General features: G+C 40.2%; 1 long non-coding RNA gene and 4 other non-coding genes across 5 annotated transcripts; 4 read left to right on the top strand and 1 right to left on the bottom strand.

Annotated features, from left to right (window-relative positions):
* Window positions 1-800: 800 nt before the first annotated feature.
* TRNAR-ACG (transfer RNA arginine (anticodon ACG)) lies at window positions 801-873 on the bottom strand. Its single transcript has one exon. It is a non-coding gene; the product is annotated as a tRNA-Arg (tRNA).
* Window positions 874-1231: 358 nt separating this feature from the next.
* Window positions 1232-1324, top strand: TRNAY-GUA (transfer RNA tyrosine (anticodon GUA)). The gene is made up of 2 exons: window positions 1232-1268; window positions 1289-1324. It is a non-coding gene; the product is annotated as a tRNA-Tyr (tRNA).
* Window positions 1325-1746: 422 nt separating this feature from the next.
* LOC121038180 (uncharacterized) lies at window positions 1747-4592 on the top strand. Its single transcript, XR_005794205.1, has 2 exons — window positions 1747-2632; window positions 4419-4592. It is a non-coding gene; the product is annotated as an uncharacterized LOC121038180 (long non-coding RNA).
* TRNAY-GUA (transfer RNA tyrosine (anticodon GUA)) lies at window positions 1851-1941 on the top strand. The gene is given in 2 exon segments: window positions 1851-1887; window positions 1906-1941. It is a non-coding gene; the product is annotated as a tRNA-Tyr (tRNA).
* TRNAA-AGC (transfer RNA alanine (anticodon AGC)) lies at window positions 2079-2151 on the top strand. The gene has a single exon. It is a non-coding gene; the product is annotated as a tRNA-Ala (tRNA).
* Window positions 4593-8081: the final 3489 nt, after the last annotated feature.

The raw sequence follows: 8081 nt of genomic DNA, 5'->3' as shown, positions 1-8081 counted from the left end.
AGGAGACTGCTTTCCCAGTTAAAAACTAGTCCTTTCTCCTAACCCCACATTTTCTCCTCCCTAACTTATATCTTCCCGAATTTCATATTTTTTTTAAAGCTTTTACTTTTGGAAATTGCTATTTTCCTTGAGGAAATTTAAGAGAATTCTAAACTACTCTCCACAAATAAGATCACTTCAAAATAAAAATCCAATGTATTCAAACCAACATTATGCCCTCTCGGTTAAAAGACCCTTGAGAACAGAATCCAAGCTATTCGATGGTTTTTATGCTATGCTTACAACCTAGGAGGGGCTCGATACACTAATTAAGATGAAATGTAAAACAGGAACCGAATCAAAAATACCTTAACTTTCTTTCGTCAGCACTGTCAGGGCGTGTGCGTGGGCAGTTTTTCTCGTGACTTTGGTGACTAAAGTCTTCAACTATTTTACAAGACCCGACGAATGAAGCTGCTGCAGAAGCAGCCCTGGCATTTCAACCAGCTTCCTCACTGGGACTGCGGGCTTCACTTTCCCTATCCCAGCTTCCTACCTGGAGTTCCTGAGCGGCTGATCTCCCCAGCTTCCCCCAGAGCCTCCCCCCGCCCGTGTCGGAAGCGCTCTCGCGGGCAGTTAGCCGCGCGGCCGCGGCTGCCTCTCCTTAGTGCTCGAGAGAGTTCGACGGGGCGGCACTGGAAGCGACGCACAACAGATTTCTGGACTCGAAGTGCAGTAAAATACTCTCGGCATTTGTGACTTGAGGAACCCTGAAGAAGTAATAATCTTTGCTTTTAAAAAAATCATTGTGACAAAAATGCCGAGCCAGGCAGGAGTCGAACCTACAATCTTCTGATCCGTAGTCAGACGCGTTATCCATTGCGCCACTGGCCCTCCACACAAGGAGAAACTGAGGGGACATACAGATTAGAGTGGTAAGGCCACACTCGGGCAGTCACTCCCAATATAGGGTGGTAAAGGAACAGTAAAGGAAGGTGGTGTCGGAGTTGCTGAGTCTTGGTACCACTAGCTCTAGGACACACGCATTGGGGGTCCTTTCCGGGGTCTGTCAGGATCCCACGAAAGGGAGCCAGGTTGTGTTTCTGCGCACGCGTGAAACAATGCACAGGCATTTACTCCCTTCCCCTCCCCGTTCCGGAGTACGCATGCTCTATTCTGTCTCTAGCCCGCAGCTGTGCTCGCCCGGGTTCTTGAACCTTGAGTCTCAAGGGGCACGGGTAGTTTGCCCGTCCCTTCGATAGCTCAGCTGGTAGAGCGGAGGACTGTAGCTGACTTCCTAGCAGGAGACATCCTTAGGTCGCTGGTTCGATTCCGGCTCGAAGGAGACAAGTATGCTTTTTGTCAACTTTCTACGATTTACGGCCCTTTCCACGGGTCTCCTTTCCTAGTATAATATTCCAACGAACACTTGGAGATTCTGGTACTTTCGCTCCAGTTTTGGCCTATGGCAGCAACCCCCGTATGAAATATTTTGTGAATTACCCAAGTGGGGACGTGCTGTCCTAGTAACAAGCGCCGAAGTGAGTCTGCGCTCTGCGGGGCGGCTGCCAGGTCCCGGCCTTCTGCTCCTTTCTAAATCGTCTTTGGCGTTTCCCGAGTCCCCTGAGCATACAGAGAAAGGTCCCGAGCTAGCCAGCTGCCTGCTCTTTTCCTCAGAGCTCCGGGGAGAGGGGGCAACGCGAACGCTCTTTCCAGCGGCCATGAGAAGATGGGGGGGGGGGGGGGTCACCAGAAGGATACCTTGTGATGGGCAAACCTGGGAGTCGGGAAAGAAACGCGGTAGAAAGCACACGAAGCTTAGAAAATGAGTAAACATTATAAAGAAAAGTCGGCACTCTGTCTCCCCGCTCCCTTCGATAGCTCAGCTGGTAGAGCGGAGGACTGTAGGCCCTGATGTCCCTAGCCATCCTTAGGTCGCTGGTTCGATTCCGGCTCGAAGGAGAGTGTTTATTAATTTTTGTTACTTTGGCCTCAGCTGTGACGCAAGATCAAGAACATGATTAAGAAAAACATTTTTTCCATTTCTAAATGCTCTGACCTCTCTCTAGGGGAAGAGATAACCGGCCGTGCCCAGCGGTGGGGGATTAGCTCAAATGGTAGAGCGCTCGCTTAGCATGCGAGAGGTAGCGGGATCGATGCCCGCATCCTCCAACCCTTTTCTCCTCATTCCGTGTAGTAGTTTTTCTTTCGATTCTCATTCAACTCAAGTAGAACTTGAAATCAGCTCTCAGGCAAGTGAGAGACAAGGCGAACTTGAGGTTACCGTTTCCTAGAACTCCCCAGACGAGGGATAATGGGTGCTGACGGAGTTTATTCTTACAACTTAAAATTTTTAGACCCATTTACTTTGGGAGGTTCACGAAATTGGTTCTTTTTCTGTCCAAAAATGGTTACAGATTGCAGTCCCATCTGTTCCCACTTTGTGATTTGTACTCGATCGCTGCACTTCCAAGGACCCATTTGATACTAAACTGCCCGGATTTAAGGGGGACTGACAGAAAAACAACGCAAAAAACATTGAACTTGGAAAAGGACGCTGGCTACTTTAAACTTAGCGTTAAGCCGAAGCGAGAAGTATTCGGCTCCACATCAACTTTCAGTGGGGTGACCAACTCTGGGCCGATCTACTAAGGTAGGATAAAGATACCTGAAGAGAGGTGAGGAAGAGGAAGGGTTTAAACCTAGAAGCTGGCTACTGAAGGAGGGGTTCTAATGCCCTTTTCCTCCTGGGGAGTAACTGTGGAGAACTGGAGACCAGCACTGAAAAGGAATTAAATGGAAAAAAGTTTTACTTAGGGCTGATTTTGAGCATAGTCTAGTTTGTTAAAGACAAAACAAAAACAAAATAAATACACACACACTCACTGAAAGATTCAGAAGTTGAGCAGAACACACACAAAGGCTTTTCTGGAAATATATGCTCCCTATCCTAATTTACTAGAATATAGCCTTTAAAAAGCTGTTGAAACTATACTGTGGTTCTCAACACAAAACATAAATTTACAAAGACAAAGGCAGAAATACTATCTTTTTTGAGGATTACAATTAGTAAATGATAATTCTTTTATCTCATGTTCATTTTAGGGTTCTAGGCAACCTGTATTTTTTTGTACTAATGTATACAACCTGCTGCATTTTTTTAGTATATCTTTCATTTTCTAGGGCAGTCTCCATTTTTATCTCACTTTACTCTTTTCAATAAAGTCTTTAACTGAATGTATAGTGATTCGTTTAAAATATATCATTATTTTCATAAAAACAAATTTATAAAGTAGGAAAAGGAATCCTTGTATCAGATGTTAGGTCTCAATTTCCAGTTGAGATTATGAGTACTCTAACTGGCTGACTGGAGGAGCTGACAGTGAAATTATAAATGACTAAAAGATCAAGAAATGGGTAATAAGTGGAAGGAATGCTCTCCAAATCCAGGTGGGAGCACATGGTTAGGGCAGTTGAGCTGGGTAAGAACTCAAACATCTCAGGATCAGCAACTTAGGTATGGAATGGAATTCTTATTAAAAAGTCTAAAGGGGGGCACCTGGGTGGCTCAGTTGGTTAAGCATCTGACTTCGGCTCAGGTCATGATCTCACCATTCATGGGTTGGAGCCCCACGTTGGGCTCTGTGCTGACAGCTCAGAGCCTGGAGCCTGCTTTGGATTCTGTGCATAGTGGTTAGTCACATGGGCTGTGGAACCTGATGGCCTTTCTTGGCTTTCACATTCCCTACGTAGTTACATTGGGCAAGTTGCTTGGCATCATGGTACTTCAGTTTCCTCGTTTGTTAAATAGGGATGATAATAATGATACCCTTATTACAGTGCCTAGTACATAGGGAACACACTGTAAACATGAACTGTTGTCAGAGTATGTTAACACTACCATAAAGGGAAGGCCTGGAGGGAATATTCTGAGGGTTTGCATGTGTGTTTATATAAATATATATGGGAGTACAGGAAAGAGATGCTTGGATCTACTGTGGAGGGAAAGTAGGACAATTCTAAAAATACAAAATGATAGTTAAATTATGTTGTGACCATATAATGGAGTATATGTAGCCATTGAAATTATACTTATTAAGAACTATTTACATGGGAAATGTTAATAAAATGCTAAGTTAATAAATTGCATACAGGGCAATATAAATAATAACAATATAAACAAGCATTAATTTGTGGAAAAGACTGAAGAATGAATTGAAATGTTAATAGTAGTGATCTTTGGATAGTAGCATCACTGTGATTTTTTTCTTCCTTAAAAGTTTAAAATATTTTCTAATTTCTGCAGTACACATTATAAGCTTTAATGGAAAATACAGACACATTTAAAAAAATTAACAGCTAACAGCACTTCCTGTAAGCCAAGCATAGTTCTAGTTACTTTACTTGTATTAACCCATATATTTTTCTCATAAAAAAAGCACTAGGCCCAGATGGCTTGCATGGTGGATTCTACCAAACAATTAAGGAAGAAATAATACCAATTCTACACAGACTTTCAGAAAATTGAATAAGAGGAAATGCTGTCCAACTTGCTATGAAGCCAACATTGTCCTGATCCAAAACCAGGCAAAGACATTATAAAAAAAAAAAAAGAAAGAAAGAAACCAACAGACCAATATCCTTCATGAACATAAACGTAAAAATTTTAGTCAATTAAATCCAACAATACAAAAAAGGAAAATACAGCATTGACCACATGGGATTTATTTCAAGAATACAAGACTGATTGAACATTCAGAAATCAACAATTCATCATAATAAACAGACTAAAAAAGAATAACCACATGATCATCTTAGTTTGATGCAGAAAAAGCATTTGACAAAATTCAACATCCATTCCTGATTTTTAAAACCATCAGCATGGGGCACCTGGGTGGCTCAGTTGGTTAAGCGACTGACTTCAGCTCAGGTCATGATCTTGCACTCTGTGAGTTTGAGCCCTGCATTGGGCTCTGTGCTGACAGCTCAGAGCCTGGAGCCTTTTTTGTATTCTGTGTCTCCCTTTCTCTGACCCTCCCCCGTTCATGCTCTGTCTCTCTCTGTCTCAAAAATAAATAAACGTTAAAAAATAAATAAAACTATCAGCAAACGTGGAAGGGAACTGAACTCCTTCAACTTGATAAAGGGCCTCAATGAAAAACACACACTTAACATTATAGTTAATAGTATGAATGCTTTCCTCCCAAGATCAGGAACAAAGCAAGGATATCCATTCTGAGGTGTCTAGCCAGTACAATAAGGCAAGAAAAATGAAGTAAAAGGCCTCTAGATTGGAAAGGAGAAGTAAAACTATCTCTATTCACAGATGTCTCATTTTTTAAAATATTGATTACATGTTAAAATAATAGTTTATATTTTGGGGGGTTAAATAAAATACATTAATAACATTAATATCATTTGTTTCTGTCTTTTAATGTGGCTATTAGAAATTTATAATTATATATATGTATATATATACACTATATATACATATATATACACATATATATACATATATATATATATACACATATATATACATATATATATATATATATATATATATATATATATATATATATATGTATGCCACATCTTATTTCTATTGGATATTAGGTCAGAGAGGTAGGTAGGGGCAGATCATGTCAGGCCTTAGAGACCACAATGAGGATGAACATTTTTATCCTATGGGTAATATGACTATTAGTGCAATTTAAATAAGGACTGACATATGAGAAACAGATTGCAGAAAACAAGAGTGAATTCAGAAAAATCAATCAGGGGGCTGAGGTGGAGGGAAGGTGAGAGGGTTGTGTGTGCTGAAGGTGAAGTCAAGAAGGGCCTGGAGCCTATATAAGTTCAGACATGGCCATTGGGAAGGCTTTAGGCTAAAGGATTTATTTGTTGGGGCTGTCACTATTTATTTCTGGCATTTGAATTATGCTAAGAAATGTTCAGAGGAAAGTAAAATATGTTAATTTTCTAATATATCCTGAGAGATATTTATGATAAATTGAAATGTATAAACAATGGATTTGGAGGAGTAATTATCAAGAAGAAAAGCTTACAGCCAGAAGTTTGCAAACTAATGAAAGAAATGCCATGTTATTAGCTTCTGTAAAGTACTTTTCAAGTTAACTCACTTGATTTTATATTTTGTAAAATGTTTCTTTTCATTAAAAATTTTTAAATCAGATATCCAACCTACCTACTGCCAGATAGCTAAATTGAAGAGACTGACAATGTAGACAGAGGAAAAATGTTAAGTATTTTGTAGATGTCATGAGTTGAGTCCTTGGTGTAAAAAGATTGCAAGAATCCTTTTACTGGAAATAGAGTTCTGGGTTATATTTTTTTCAAGTAACTTGTAAAGTTGCTATATGGTTAAATAATGGTTCAAAGGTGCTTTTCCAGATCACACCCTGAACCCCAGAATACCAAAAGAAATAACATTATACTCTACATACGCCTCCTGTGGTCAGATGAGTTATATCTAACAGGACTGATCAACAGAGCCTGGCTCTTGGAACACCAGCTCATCTAAATCCCAAATGAAGTGCTGCCTTATCTCCACTGGTCATATATTAGTGCTCTCACTAATAGAGGGAAGAATGGTGAGAGGGAGAGATGGATGGATGGATGGAAATTGCAGGGAACAATTAATAACCTCATTGTCTTGGTTTTAAGAGGACCTGGTCTGCACAATATTAAGAATGGGTCTTGTTTTGGGATGGAATTAAATTGACTTTCAAGAGATGTGTGACTGGAGCTGGAGTTGACCTGAAGGTCCTGGTCCACTCATGCCCTAGAGTTCCAGGCTAAATAAACCTCCTTCTTAAGCAGTCCCTAATTCTCTGCTTCCACATCCACATCATCCAGTGTTCTTTCCCTGTTTTAATGATTTAGTCAGCCACCAACTTTCTCACCTCTGGTGGGTAGAAGAAGTAAGAATTCTCCTCCCTCTCTACCTTAAACATTGAGCCAGAAGCAAGGTGAGCATTCTAGTGCCTTTCGTTTTCTCTTCCTTCCAGCAGGGCTACAGTGTCTCTGCTTCACTGCTTTGCTTCAAATCAATTTTTTACTTCCTCTTAGCTCACCTTCCATCTGACCATAAGTCTGCTGCTCTGTTTGATGAATGACTAGCTCCTTGAGTTAAACCTTGATGATTTTCAAGTACCTGGATTTTCAGTTACCTGGGCTAAAGAGACAAAGAGAACATGGGTAAATGAAATGCTGAGAAAATTCTGGAATCCTCAGGAAAGTTAGCACTCCTGACACTGATTTCCTGGGACTCTTCTAATGCCTCCTATTCCCAGGATGTTTCTCTTGTCTTGTAAGTTGGGATGAAGAGTTGATGTTGCTCTTGTAACTATTCTAGGCTTAGAAGACTTTCATATCACTCTGACCAGAAGGTATAAAATTCATCAAAAGAAGGGGACCTTGTCCCCATGGGAGAATCCTTCAAATACACTCCAATTTTCCCCAAGATTTTTTCATATCACATATTTTAGAGCTGGTTGTTCTATATGGTAACCACTAGCCACATATGGTTGTTTAAACACAAGTTTAAATTAATAAAATTTAAAACTCAGATCTTAAATTGCATTATACGCATTTCAAGTACTCAATAGCCACCTTTGGATAGAGGTTAGACAGTACAGATAAAGAACATTAACATCACTGCAGAAAATTCTAATGGATAGTGTGCTATAGAGCAGTGTGGTATAGCTTAGCCGGTGAGGTCATGGTCTCTGTAGTCAAAAGATGTGTCTCTAAATCTGCTTCACAGCTAGCAGCCATATGACTAGGCAACTACTTTGTTGAGTTACAGTTGGTTCAGTGGAAATAATACCTATTATAAAGAGCTATTATAAGTAGTGATTGGTACTCTGTACAGATTTATTATGTTTGTTGTGGCAGTATACAGTTGACCTTTGAACAATGTGGAGGTTAGGGGTGCTGACCCCCCGTGCAGTTGAAAATCCACATACAATTTTTACTCCCCCAAAATTTAACTACTAATAGCCTACTGTTGACCACACGCCTTACTGATAAGTCAATTAACATATATTTTGTATGTTATATGTATTATATACAATAAA

Source organism: Herpailurus yagouaroundi, unplaced genomic scaffold (assembly GCF_014898765.1).
Source record: "Herpailurus yagouaroundi ecotype Mexico unplaced genomic scaffold, PumYag 165, whole genome shotgun sequence".
Classification (NCBI taxonomy): domain Eukaryota; kingdom Metazoa; phylum Chordata; class Mammalia; order Carnivora; family Felidae; genus Herpailurus; species Herpailurus yagouaroundi.
The sequence above is the reverse complement of the archived record's forward strand: the minus strand, read 5'-3'. Positions and strand labels throughout refer to the sequence as shown.